This window comes from Suncus etruscus, chromosome 9, assembly GCF_024139225.1.
Source record: "Suncus etruscus isolate mSunEtr1 chromosome 9, mSunEtr1.pri.cur, whole genome shotgun sequence".
Lineage (NCBI taxonomy): Eukaryota > Metazoa > Chordata > Mammalia > Eulipotyphla > Soricidae > Suncus > Suncus etruscus.
In genome coordinates this window covers 25,340,640-25,355,320 of record NC_064856.1, presented here as the reverse complement: position 1 = coordinate 25,355,320, position 14,681 = coordinate 25,340,640, and the positions used below count along the sequence as shown (strand labels likewise).

At 43.7% G+C, this 14,681-nt stretch overlaps 1 non-coding gene and 1 pseudogene across 1 annotated transcript; one reads left to right on the top strand and one right to left on the bottom strand.

Moving 5' to 3' along the window:
* Nucleotides 1-862: 862 nt before the first annotated feature.
* LOC126019467 (5S ribosomal RNA) lies at nt 863-981 on the bottom strand. Its single transcript, XR_007499157.1, has one exon. It is a non-coding gene; the product is annotated as a 5S ribosomal RNA (ribosomal RNA).
* Nucleotides 982-6,756: 5,775 nt separating this feature from the next.
* Nucleotides 6,757-6,878, top strand: LOC126019594 (uncharacterized; annotated as a pseudogene).
* The last annotated feature ends 7,803 nt before the right edge of the window (nt 6,879-14,681 follow it).

The window sequence follows — 14,681 nt, the reverse complement described above, 5'->3', positions numbered from 1 at the left end:
CCTTGCACACGCTGACTTAGGATGGATCCCCCAAGCCAGGAGTGATTTCTGAACACAAAGCCAGGAGTAACACCTGAGTTTCACTGGGTGTGGCCCAAAAAACAGAAAAAAAAAAGCACCCATGATAAAAGAGTGTGTTGCTAGTTATATCTAATATCGACTTCCTTTTTTTTTCAGACTTCTTTTTTTTTTTTAATTTCTTACCAGGTCTTCCTACAGTGAGTTGAGATCCACCAGCTTTATCACACTTTATTCTGATTATTTAATATTTCAGAGGTAGGAACTGTGCTCCTTGGAATTTTTATTTATTTATTTTTCTTTTTGGAATTTTTTTTTTTTTTTGTGGTTTTTGGGTCACACCCAGCAGTGCTCAGGGGTTATTCCTGGCTCCAGGCTCAGAAATTGCTCCTGGCAGGTACAGGGGACCATATGGGACACCGGGATTCGAACCGATGACCTCCTGCATGAAAGGCAAATGCCTTACCTCCATGCATCTCTCTGGCCCTCTTTTTGGAATTTTTAAACATATTTTGTGAATAAAGTCACAGTTGTGCAAAATGTGAGATAATTGAATGTTCAGCTTTGTGAGTTGCTACAAGTATGTAAATACATGTAACTCCCACACAGATCAAAATGTCAAACTTATGCCAGAGTGATATGACAGTGGGTTAGGGTGCTTACCCTGCATGCCCAACCTGGTTATAATCTTCAGCACCACCATATGGTTCTCTGAGTGCTGCTAGAAGTGATTCCTCAGTGCAGAGATTTTGAGCTTTGCTGATATGGCCCCAAAAAACAAAAACCAAACCAAAATTCCTTGTTTATCTAGAATTAAATTTGACTTCTTTTTTTTTTTTTTTAAGGCCTACAGCACCCGGTATTCCCAGGCAGTCTCCCATCCAAGTACTAACCAGGCCCGACTCTGCTTAGCTTCCGAGATCAAACCAGATCGGGTGCGTTCAGGGTAGTATGACTGTAGACAATTTGACTTCATTTATTTTGGCTTATTTTTTTGTTTTTTAAATCATGTCAAGTGGTGCTCAGGCCTTGCTCCTGACTCTACACTCAGGCATCTCCTGGTTAAGTTAGGGAGTACCATATGGGATTAAATCACACCATATTGGGGACTGAACCCAAATTAACTCACGCAAGGCAAGTACCCTACTATTTTTACTTGAAATTTTTAATGAAATATGATAGTTTGGGCCGGGCGGTGGCGCTGGAGGTAAGGTGCCTGCCTTGCCTGCGCTAGCCTAGGACGGACCGCGGTTCGATCCCCCGGCGTCCCATATGGTCCCCCAAGAAGCCAGGAGCAACTTCTGAGCACATAGCCAGGAGTAACCCCTGAGCGTCACAGGGTGTGGCCCAAAAACCAAAAAAAAAAAAAAGAAATATGATAGTTTTATTTAAAAAGTCTGAGGGAGATGATGAGGGAGATAGGGAGAAGTAAGACTCCCAAAAACTAAAAGAAAAGAATTATACAACCCATATTGGTCCCAGGCAGTTCCACAGTAGAATGTGTGCCAAGTACCTAGGTCAGGCATCTCTAGTTGTCTTTTGTGGCTCCTTTCTTTTTTTTTTTTGGGGGGGCCACACCCGGCATTGCTCAGGGGGTACTCCTGGCTGTCTGCTCAGAAATAGCTCCTGGCAGGCACGGGGGACCATATGGGACACCGGGATTCGAACCAACCACCTTTGGTCCTGGATCGGCTGCTTGCAAGGCAAACACCGCTGTGCTATCTCTCCGGGCCCATTGTGGCTCCTTTCAATGCAATAAAGATCTTCAACCATGGTTTGGGGTTACTGGAGAGCTGCCCTTTTTCTCTTGGTTTTGCTCTAAGGAACCACTCTAGATAAGGCTCAGGGGATGATATGAGATGCTGGGGATTGAGTCTGGGTCAATAAGGTAAGACCTTATTCACTAGGCTACCTTTGCAGCTCCAATCAGCCATTTTCATTACTATGTACTATTCCAGTGGGAAAGTCCTTGACTCTCCATACTGTTGGTGGAGAAGGCAGTGGTCCTGAGGCTTTGCTAAGGTACTAGGGGGCTAGCACCCATGATTTGTTCTGAGATGAGCCCAAAATTAGTCTAAAAAACAGAACCCTGTTGTATTAACTTGAGCTAAATTAAAGTCAGTCATTCACTTGGTTATTTTGTCTGCGGTGTGTGTGTGTGTGTGTGTGTGTGTGTGTGTGTGTGTGTGTGTGTGTGTGTGTGTGTGTGTGTGTGTGTGTTCCACATCCAGTCAGTGGTGGTCAGGGCTTACTATTCACGGATCATTCCTGGTAGTCCTTGGGGACCCTATATGGGGCCAAATTTTAAATCTGGAAAGACTGTGTGAAGGCAAGTGCTGCATTATACAGCTCTCTCTGGCCCTCAAGTTTGGTGTGTTTTTTTTTCTCTTTGTTTTGTAGAACACTTCCATCAGTGCTCAGGACTTCTACCTGGCCTAGGTTTGGTTTTCATCAGTACAGCACGGCTCAGCTTCTCCAGAGTGTTTGTCCTGTATCTCAGAGGTGAGAGCAGATGGAGCTAGAACACAAGAAGAGGGAAGCATTTACCTAAAGGCATGGCCACTCTCCATGTTATCTGATTTTTGGGGTTCTGAGAACCTGGAATTTGTGGTTTGGCTATCAGGAAAGAGATTCAGCACTCCCCTAGGGAGGGAGTGCTGAAGTTTTCTGCTTGTGACCCTACTTGTGACCCCACTCGTGATCTCAGCTCCTATCACCCAGCCCCGAAAAGGCTGGGCCTGCAGGGGCCATAAATGCCCGCTATCACCAGTTCAGTATCTCTAGAGCTCAGGCTGTCTGCCAGGAATGCTCAATCGTTTTTATCGCTTTTGATTTTTCTCACACAGAGCAAGCAGGGTTGTTTTGCTCTTTCGGTTTGGAGCTGGGAGCGAAATACAGGCCTTGGAGAATTTCAGGGAATTAAATATATATCTGGTTCAACACTCAAGTGGTGCACCCTGCTGGCAAGACTTCTCCCCTGGGGCCGGAGAAATAGCATGGAAGTAAAGCATTTGCCTTGCATGCAGAAGGACGGTGGTTTGAATCACAGCATCCCATATGGTCCCCTGTGCCTGCCAGGGGCATTTCTGAGCATAGAGCCAGGAGTAACCTCTGAGTGCTGCCGGGTGTGACCCAAAAACCAAAAAAAAGAAAAAATAAAAGACTTCTTTCCACCAATTTTCTTCTTTTCTAAAATGTACCTAAGTCACCATTTTTGGGGGGGTTAGAGGTGGTATCTGAGTTGAAGATATGGAAGTGGGTCAGGCAGAGAGAACAGCAGGGGATTAATTTAGGCCTTGTCTGAGAATCAGAAGCTCAAAGGCAGGGAGAGCAGTTGCTGCTGGGAGATGGGAAGGCAGGGGAAGTGATCAAGATGCTCAAGGATTTCTGAGCACTTGGATATGGCACTCTATGTGTCATGAGTATGGAGGATTTTCTGGTCGGGGCAGAGTGGGGGGGTCAGTCTCTCTAGATTTGTATTTTGTAAACACTAAATGGTGACTCACAGGATGGGGCTTAGTGGTTAAGTTCTGGCCCTTCACTCAAGAAGCCACAAGTCCCACCCATGACACTGACTATATACCTGAACAAAATCCTTCGTTGAACAGCGGTGGGATCCTGGTACCATGTCCTGTGTAAGATCTTGGTGTGCAGCATCGCCATCCAAAGCATGTATGAACACCGGATACCACTATCATGACAGTGACAGAAGAAAGCAGGAAGGGGCCAGAGTGATTGTACAGTAAGTAGGGCACTTACCTTGCACGTGAACAACCCAGGCTTGATCTTTGGCACCACAAATGGCCCCTTAGCACTGTCAGGAGGAATTCTTGAGTGCAGAGCCAGGAGTAATTCTTGAAAATTGCCGGGTGTGGCCGAAAGCAAGTGGTGGGGGAGGGAGGGAGGGAAGAAGGGAAGGAGGAAGGGAGAAATAAATGTAAAAGTTATTTTTAAAACTTATTATGGAGCCTGGATTTATGGGACTGAATGGAGAAGAGGGACCAGTGAGAAGGAGCTGGAGATTATGGAGACCAGGACTTAAATAGAGAAGGGTGCATGAGAAGGGGTCAATTCAGGGGTTTGGGAGGCAAAGTAGATACTAGCCAATGCTCTCATCTTGCCCAACTTGCTCCTGTTAGTAATTCCATTTTGTGACTATCAAATTTAACTTACACCCCAGAAAGCTGGCACAGAGCGGACCCTTGGGAAGTGTTTGCTGAAGAGATGACTAAAGGGATGAAAGGCCCTTTGCACACAGACACACCTTTGAGAAAGCCATTCTGTCTACTACTTGGTGCTTGCATACCTCTCCCATGTAAAACACACCAAGTCCCTCCATCGTTCTGTTATAATAATCTTATTTTACTATATTTTATTTATTTGGTTTTGGGGACATACCTGCCAGTTCTCCAGGCTTTTTGGTAACCATATGGAGAGCTGGGGATTGAATCCAGGCTTGTTGTATGCAAGACAAGCCTCTATCCACTATGTTATCTCTCTGGCCTCTCTGAAAGAAGAATTTTAGAACCTTAATCTCAAGATTTTCCTATTTTCTTGATTGTGAAACACTTTGCACACGACGAGCTGGTATAGAAAATGTATATAAAGTTATTTATAACTTCAAATGTGTATGTACTGGGGTGAAAGATGGGAACAGAATTCTCAACACTAGACAAAGAAATCACTGAGAAAAATGAGGTTGTTTTATTCAACATAAACATTTTAAATCATGATATACCTGATCATTTCTAATGCTGTTTTGAGGGAGCCACACTCAGTAGTGCTTAGGGCTTTTTTCTGGCTCTGTGCTCAGGGACCACTCCTGGTGGACTCGGGGGAATACATGGGATGCCAGGGATTGAACTTGGGTCTACCGTGTGCAAGACAAGCACATTACCTGCTATAATATCAATATGATTCCTCTAACACTTTTACTTTTCTTTTCTTTTTCTTCTTTTTTTTTTGGTGGTGGTGGGGAACACCTGATGGTGCTCAAGGCTTATTTCTGGCTCTACACTCAAGGAACAGTCCTAGCAGGGTTAAACTCCTTACTTTTTTTTCTGGTTTCAGGGACTGCACTCAGGCGTCCAGCATCCTGGCTGTTGAACTCAACAATACTGCTGAGTCACATGTCTGATCCTTGATATTTTCTCTGTCCTTTTTTTTTTTTTTTTTAAATTTGTTTGTTTTTTAGTTATACCTGGTAGTGCTCAGGAGTTACTCCTGGCTCTGCTTTCAGGTCTCAGAGATAATGGGTTGCTGGGTATCAAACTTTGATTGGCTACATGCAAGGCAAATGCCGTACATGCCGTACGTACTATTGCTCTGGCCCATAATTTTGTATAGAATTTATTTTTTCATTTTTGGGCCACACTTGGCAGCACTCGGGTTACTTCTTTTTTGTTTGTTTGTTTTTGTTTTGGGGTCACACCCGGCAGCGCTCAGGCATTTCTCATGGCTCTATGCTCAGAAATCGCTCCTGGCAGGCACGAAGGACCATATGGGATGTCGGGATTCAAATCACTGTCCTTCTGCATGCAAGGCAAACGCCTTATTTCCATGCTATCTCTCAAACCCCAGGGGTTACTTCTGGCTCCGCACTCAGAAATACCTCTTGGCAGGCTCGGGGGACCATATGGGATGCCGGGAATCGAACCTGGGTTGCATCTGTCCTGGGTAGGCCACATGCAAGGCAAACACCCTGCCACTATGCTATGGCTCTGGCCCCAATTTAATTTAAGCATTTTAGTTTTTCACTCCAGTTCTAATTCGCTTATAGAAATTAGGGAGTGTTGAAGTGGACGTGGCCCCAGGCCCCAGATACTTGACCTGTGACTGAGCCAAACCAGAGAAAACAGTACAAAGGGCCCAAGTTACAAAAGCACCTGGCTTGTGCGACTGTTGATTTCATTGTGATTGTTTGTTTCATTGATCTACTGTTCTACAAGCACTTGGTGAAAATAAAACATTCAAAAAGAACAAAAGGGCATGTCATGAAAAATAGGTCTTTCTTCCCACTGACCTCTGGCACCCAATTCCCTCTCCACGTGTCACTTTTCTCTCCAATCTCTCAGCACCTTCTAGAAATAATCAATGTTAATGCTATCCTGCAAAAGTAGACACCGAGGGCCACTTAGCATCCTCACTGACTTCATTTCTCTGACTTTATGGGACCCTTCTGGTGTGCCAAAGATAGATGAATGGCTCTGATTCTGATCTCCAAGCAAAACCCAGCTCTTCACTGGGGCCTCGATTGAGATGTCACCTATTTTTTTTATTCCAGGAAAGGAAGGTCCTGCTCACTTATTATATCCAGAGACAATAGAAATGAGGGCTAGGAGGAACTCCTACCAGTTCATGGTAGAAAGCTTGCCACAAATAGTGGCGGAAGGCAGTTAGGGCAAAGAAGGGACCACTATGACAATAATAGTTGAAAATGATCACTTTGAACAAGAACTGGGTGTTGGAATATTGCAAACTACAATGTGTTAAGAGGATAAAAGGAAAAGAGAGAGAGAGAGAGAGAGAGAGAGAGAGAGAGAGAGAGAGGAGAGAGAGAAGAATGTCTGCCACAGAGGCAGGCAGAGGAGAGGGCAAGTGGGAAGGTGGGAAATTAGGGACATGATGGCAGGAAATGTGCATTGTGAAGAATGTAGAACATTGTATGACTGAAACTCAATCATGTACGACTTTGTAACTATATATCTCACTGTGATTCAATTAAAGAATTTAGGGGCAAGCTTTGCGCTGTGGCAGTATCGTAGCCAATGAGGTTTATCTGAGGCGCGATTATTGCTAATTGAAAACTTTTCCTAATACCCCTCCATGACGACTTGAAATATAGTCTGCATTAAAAAAAAAGAAAAGGGGCCAGAGAGATAGCATGGAGGTAAGGTGTTTGCCTTTCATGCAGAAGGACAGTGGTTCGAATTCCGGCATCCCATATGGTCCCCTGTGCCTGCTAGGGGAGATTTCTGAGCATGGAGCCAGGAATAACCCCTGAGTGCTGCCAGTGTGACCTCCCCCCCCAAAAAAAAACCCCACAAACAAACAAGCAAAGAATTTAGGGACCTGAGTGATAGCACAGTGGGGAGGGCATTTGCCTTGTATGCTGCAGACCCAGGATGGACCTGGGTTCAATCCCCAACATCCCATATGGTACCCTGAGCCAGTCAGGAGCAATTTCTGAGCGCAGAGCAAGGAGTAAGCCCAAAATAAATTAAATAATTTACTTATTTTTAAAAGAGAAATAAAGTAATAATTATTGGGAAACGGGGGTTGTTACATCCTGCTTATTGTCTCTTCCATCTTGGAGTGTGGAGAGCATGATTAGAATGGGATGGAGGCAGGGCCAGAGGATTACAGAAAGTACCTGTGAACTTGCAAATTTACTGCTCCCTGGAAGCAATCAGATCTAGAACCACCTGCCTCCACAGTCCAGAGGCCCGCCCCAGCCATCTAACCCCACCACGGGTGGGTAGGGAGGAGGGCAGATGAGTCAGCCCTGTCTCCCATCCTGCTTCTGCTTACTCTCAGGCCAGTTCTTTCCTGATACTTCTGTGGGAATACTGGGGTCAACACTCCACCTGGAGTGGGCTACCTGCTTTGGGGGTGTTATCCATATACCAGCTCTCCCTGCTTGGCACTGCTAAAAATGTATTTCCTCAATTGCAAGTGAGGGAAAGCGAGGCTGGGAAAAGGAGTGCGAAAGGATAATGGGAATTCGGGGACTGCAGACATCAATGACAGTCACACGTCCTCTCTGTTGTAGAATTCCCGAACATTGGTCACAGAGTCTGAATTTCTTAGATTCAGAAAGTTCAGGTCCAAGGTTCCAGGAGGAAACCACACCTCAGCTGCTGGCCACTTCTCTGGAGAACCGTTTCTCTCCTCCTTGGGCTTCTTCTGCTCTCACCTGGGTTTTCCTGCTCCTTTTTTTTTTTTTTTTCTTTCTTCCTTTCAAGTACTCACAAACAGCCAGAGCCAGCTCTTCAAATGATGAAATGGCCAGATAGCCCAACTTCCTCTTATAACAGCTCCCCTGATGCACCTTTGCACTCTGGTGAAGTTCAAATGCCTGATACAGTTAACTAGGCACTCTGTCTCCTTCTACCCCTCCACCCAAGTGGCAGAAACCTGTTTTAGGTTCTCCAGATTTGATAGATCCTCCATTTCTTATACCACAGGACCTTTCCACTTGCCTTGCAGTCATTCAAAATGAAGTCAGTAACAGCGCCCCCTTTTCTGGTTGAAGTATCCTTTTTTCTTGTCTCCTCTGGGAGGCTCACTTCCTTCCCGTGGAGGGTGGGTTAGAGAGCTCTTTTATTTACCTGCATGATAGATGGCTATGTGGGGTGTCTGTGCTGATCTGTGGCACCAATCTCAGGAACATGAAGCCCAGGCACCCCAGGTTAAATGGCCCACTAAGCTCCAGAGCCTCAGAAAGGCAGAAGCTGAGGCATTTTTCTTCCTTGAAGCTCCTCTTTCTAAACTGTGGCTGGCAGAGATCGCTGGATGAGCAGACCCTGTGCTAGAATCACAGACTCACCAAAGTTTAGAATCATGGACTTGCTCATAAAATCACAAAATCCTATAATCCTAGATTCAGAGAACAAGACAACACAGAATCTGAGGATCCAAAAAACTGATTATTTGGCATTTATAGGAAATTTCATCATCTTGTTCAAGGACTATAGTTAGATTATGAAAGTCTCTGTTGTGATCTGCTATTTAATTTAACTTGTATTTTTACACTAATTTATATAATGTCATGTGGCATGTGTGTCTTTTGTCCTTGAGGCTGGAGAGGTGGTGCAAGCGGTAGGGCGTTTTCCTTGCACAAGCTAATTTAGGAATGACCTCGGTTTGATCCCCTGGCCTCCCATATGGTCGGTCCCCCAAGCCAGAAGCAATTTCTGAGAGCATAGCCAGGAGTAACCCCTGAGCATCACAGGGTGTGACCCAAAAAACAAACAAAAAAAATTTGTCCTTGACTTGGGACATTTTCAGCTGTCTTATTTATTTGTTCTATTTATTGGGTACAGACCATGTATCAGGCTGGGAGTTGGGCATCTGTATTTCATCTGTGGATCCATAACCAACAAATCTGATTTAAAACAACAAATATTTATTATCCCATGGGCTTTGTGTGGTGAGACTTGAGAAATAGCCTGGCTTAGACTCACTCACAAAGTGGGAGTCACTGTGTCAAACAGGGCCATGATGCCCCAAAGGTTTGATGGGGTTTGGAGGCACTTTCTAAATGGCTCCTTCAACTGACTGATAGTTGGCAGGAGACCTCTGATCCTCCCTGCATGAACTCACCACAAGGCTGTTGGGCATCCTCAGCACATGGCTACAGCTTCCTCAGGCCAACTGACCCAAAACTTGTCTATAAAACAACAGAATGATACATCAAGGACTTAGAGAACATGAAAATGCAGAACGGATGGGAAGATGGTTGTATAACACCTTTCAATTCTGAGATCCATACTCCTCCCTCTGCACAGTGACTATTTACTTTGGGGGAAGATTACACAATGATGTGAACACCAGGATGTGGCACATCTTGGTATTTGGCTCCCACAGCAGGGTTGAACAAGTCCCTGCCTACAGATTTAATAGTCTAACAGGGGAAGAAGGAGGGAGGAAGACAGTAAATCATATGAAAATAAACAGATCATTTCAGATCATGTTAAGCACAATGAAGAAATCAAACAAGACAATAAATTAGAATAGGGGTTAAAAACTTGATTTGGCTGGCTGCCCACTGTCAATAAAGTTTTATTGGAACTCAGACATGCCCATTCTCTTCCATATTGTTTATGGATGTTTCCATTCTAAGACTTCAAGTTTGTGTGATTGTAACAGAAGCTACATAGCCTGTAACGTCTCGGATAATTAATCGAGTTACTCAAAGAGAGAGAAAGAGATAGATAAAGAGAGATAGATAGATAGATAGGTAGATAGATAGATAGATAGATAGATAGATAGATAGATAGATAGATAGATAGAGATAGTGAGAGAGAGAGAAAGAGAGAGATTCTGCTGAGGATGTGGAGACACTTGCAGAGCTTATTTTGAGTTTTCTTCTGGATATCACATTTTAACTTCAATTTACTGAAGTTTTAATTATTTGACTTAAATTTATCATATATTTTTATTTATTAGTTTTGGGATCACACCCGGTGGTGCTCAGGTAACATTTCTGAGCTCTGAGCTCAAGGGTCATTCCTGGAGACACTGAAGGGACTATCTGGGATGCAGGGGATCGAACTTAGATTGACTGCATGTAAGGTAAAGACCCTACTCATTATTCTATCATTCTGGCCCTTAACTATATTTTAAAAGACTTTTCCTTTGTTGACTTTTATATTTCTCTGAGTGTTTTTTTTGGGGGGGGGATGACACATTCAGCGGCTCCCAAGGATTATTCCTGGATCTGTGCTCAGAAATTACTCCTGGCAGGCTTGGGAGACCATATGGAATGTCGGGGATCTAAACCAGGTCACAGCATTCAAGAAAAACACCCTACACACTATTATTGCTCTGGCCTGTCTCCAAGCATTTTTATCTACAGAAATCATGCTTAATACAGTGGGAGGGGAAAAATCATGCTTAATACAGATTCAATGTCTGTATGGAATGCAAGTATTTCAAATTAAAAAAGAGTTTTCAGGGGTCGGAGACATAGCACAATGGTAGGGTTTTTGCCTTGCATGTGGCAGATCTGGGATGGACCCAGGTTCGATGTCCATCATCCTACATGGTCCCCTGAGCCAGGAACGATTTCTGAATGCAGAGCCAGGAGTGGCTCCTGAGTGCTGCTGGTGTGACCCAAAAGAGAAAAAAGAAAAAAAAGTTTTCAAATGATTTAATAAACTATGTTCAAATGATTAATTAGCAACTTCAGATTAAACATTAATTTACTAACCAATGGGCTGGTAGTTTTCCTTTATACAGATACAACCTAATTCATAAATTAATACTCTTTTCTAGTTATAGTCTTGTAACTACAATTCAAAATTATAAGAAACTGAGGCCCGAGTGATAACATAGCAGATAGGGCATTTGCCTTGAACACTGCTAACCCAGGTTTGATCCCCAACATCTCATACGGTCCTCCAAGCACCACCAGAAATGACCCCTGAGCACAGAGCCAGGAGTAACCCCTAAGCAACTCTGGGTGTTGCTCATTAAAAAAAAAATCACAAAATTATAGACAATTAGTTCATGCTACTAACAGGTGAATATTTGAAGATTTTATTTCCTTCATCCTGCCTGCTTTCAGAACTTGACACTAACACTAATTTCCCCTGGGGTCCCTTGGATTCACAGCTTTCTCATCTGTGAAATAGGTAGAATCTGCTCTACCTACTCCTTCTATTCCTTCATTGTAAGAAACAGGATTTGGGACAGCTTTTTGGGACATCACTAGGGAGTCACACTGATTATATCAAACTATATCAAAATGCCTTTTTTTTTTTTTTTTTGGTTTTTGGGTCACACCCGGCGGTGCTCAGGGGCCACTCCTGGCTGTCTGCTCAGAAATAGCTCCTGGCAGGCACGGGGGACCATATGGGACGCCGGGATTTGAACCAACCACCCTTGGTCCTGGATCGGCTGCTTGCAAGGCAAACGCCGCTGTGCTATCTCTCCGGGCCCTCAAAATGCTTTCTTATAGCTTAGAATATGGTTTTATATTTATTAAAGATCTCTGAGCCTGGCCCAAGGGTTTAAAAACTTGTTGCTCAAAGCTGACTTCATTCCTCCACCATAGTCCCATACATCATTCATGCCCCTGAACACCTCCAGGCATGGCCCCAAACATATAAACAAGATATAAAGATCTTTGATCCCAGAGCCAGAATGAATGTAAGGCCACTTGTTTCTCATGTGGTTGACCCAGGTTCAATTCCTGGCATCCTATATGGCTCCTGAGTACCATCAGAAATGATCCCTGAGTGCAGAACCAGGAGTAACCTATGAACATTACTAGGTGTGCCCCCCCCAACAAAAAAAAAAAACCCAAAACAACCAAAAAAGATCTTTGAACTCTACTTAGACTTTTTTGTTTGTTTGTTTTGTTTTTGGACCACACCTGGTGACACTCAGGGACTACTCCTCGCTATGGGCCCAGAAATTGCTCCTGGCTTGGGAGACCATATGGGATGTGTGTGTGTGTGTGTGTGGGGGGATCAAACAGAGGTCCTTCCTAAATCAGCCACGTGCAAGGCAAATGCCTTATCACTGCGCCACTGCTCTGGCCCCCTACTTAGACATATTTTTAAAACCACACATCACCCTTACTTATAAATACAAAGCAAAGCTGAAGTTTCTTCTCTGGATGACACCCCATTCTGAATCTTTATTGCTCTCAGTCACAGCTTTGCCATTGGTGCTGTTAAAAAGTTATGCACAAACAGCCAAAGTCATCAGGATGAAAGAGTTTTGTCTTCAGAGCTGAGATTGCATGGAGGTGGGGTGTCCTTGAACTGGTGAGGGGAGCAGGCACTCTGTTGATGGGTGTGGCATTAGGGTGATGTATGCATGAAAGTATGACTAACTGTATTGTAAATCCTGGTGCTCAATATAATGTGATTTAAAGAGATAAATATAAAGAAAAATACTTTAACAATCTAGTTAAGCACTGTGTTTTACAAAGTTGTTTATAACAGTTGTTTTGGGCATTCAATGTTCCAACACTAATCACACTACCAGTGTGACATTCCCCTCACCAATGTCTCCAGTTACCCAACTACCACCCTAGTCTGTCCACTTAATAGGCACAAAGTAATTGTTTTTATATTTATTTCAGCAATATGGCTAATGGAATTATTGAAAAATACTTCAGCAAAAGAGAATTTGTGGAAATTGTTATATCTCATAATGTAGTGATTAAAGTCATTGTCTGAAGGGTCACTAAGATGTATGTTGCTAGTTGAGCCTTCTGTGTTCTTGATTTTATTACTAAACTTCATTGATGTCTATGCTACTTTTGCATGTAATTTGGTGTGCTCCTACTAGGTTGGTAGTGTGGCTACTGGTGCTTCCAGTGGTATTTAGGGGGACAGAAACAGTTTTGAGATCTCAAAGCTCTTGGGTCTCAGCTCCCTAACAGGTGTACCTGAAATTTTTCATTAGCCTGGCATTTTTACAAAGATTAGTCATGAAGCAGTGGAGTTGGATCATTTTCCTGGTTTACATGATGATGACTATGAGGTGTGGGTGGGGCTGCCAGGTCCTCAGCAGTGGGGGAACTCAGTTCAGCCCCTCCTGAGAGCACCCCAGAGTTGAAAGAGACTTTTTTTTTTAATGTTTTGATCATATAGGGTGGAAGTATTGGTATGGACAACCTGAAGACTAATGAAAAAAATTAAAGAAGAGCTTAGAGTGGCAGGAGCCATAGTACAGCAGGTAAGGCACTTGCCTTACCTGGTGGCAGACCCAGGTTTGATCTCTGTTATCCCATATGGTCTCCTGAGCACTGCCAGGAGTACACCTTGAGTGGAGATCCAGTAGTAACCTCTGAGCATCACCAGATGTGGCCAATAAATAAATAGTTTTGGGAGATAGTACAACAGGTAGGATGCTTGTCTGGCACATAACTCAACAAATTAGTAATTCAGTGGCATCCCATAGAGTTCCCCAAACCCCGCCAGAAGTGATTCCTGAGCACAGAGCCAGGAATAAGCACTGAGTACAGCTAGTGTGGCCCCCAAATGAAAAATAAATAATTTAATTTAATTTAATCAATAAAGAAAGTTTGGCCAGAGAGATAGTACAGCAGGTTGGGGTGCTTGCCTTAAATGCAACTGATTCTGGGTTTAATCCCTGGCATCATTTATGCCTAGCCAGGAGTGATTCCTGAGCACAGAGTCAGCAGAAAAACCTTAAAACTGTTAAATGTGGTCCCAAAGAAAGTTTGATCATGCAGCATTTCCTGAAATAATGCTCTACCATGGCTTTGAGGATTTTCTTCCAACCTGTTTAATCTGATTCTGCAGGTTCGATCCAGAGAGGTATCTGCAAAAAAAAAAAAAAAAAAAGTTGCAGGAAACAATCAGGACTCTCCTCTCTAATAGTCTTTGATTCAACTGTAATGAAACCAACTAGGGATGTAGTTGTCCAGTGAGACCACAGGAAATTGTGACCCAAAACACTGCCTGTAGTGTACCACTGATTCAAGGAATGCCTAACTTTCGAGAGGCCATGATGTGAATAGCAGGTAGAATTAAAAAAAATCAGAATCTCAGTAACAGTATTGTAAACAAGTGTCTAAAGAAAAATAAATAAAGTGCCTACCATTGTGATAGATTGGGGATGGGAGGGTAACTGGGAACATTGGTGGAAGTGGACACTGGTGTTGTTGGTACATTGCCTAAAACACAATCATGAATTACTATACAAATTGCAGTGCTTTGATTTAAAACAATCAACATAATCAGCATCCAAAAATAACAGCACTTCTGAGACCATAGCCCCCAGTGCCCGGTTCAGCAGCACCTGCTCTTGGTGTTCCCAGCTGCCCCGAGTCTGGGCCCCGGCCATTGGCCTCAAAGAGCCCTTGTAGGTTTATGGCAACAATCGCTGCCCCTGCCAGACAGGATCTCAAAGCCATAAAGGCTTTTACAGTTTCATTCTCCCCCTGAGATAAGCCTGGG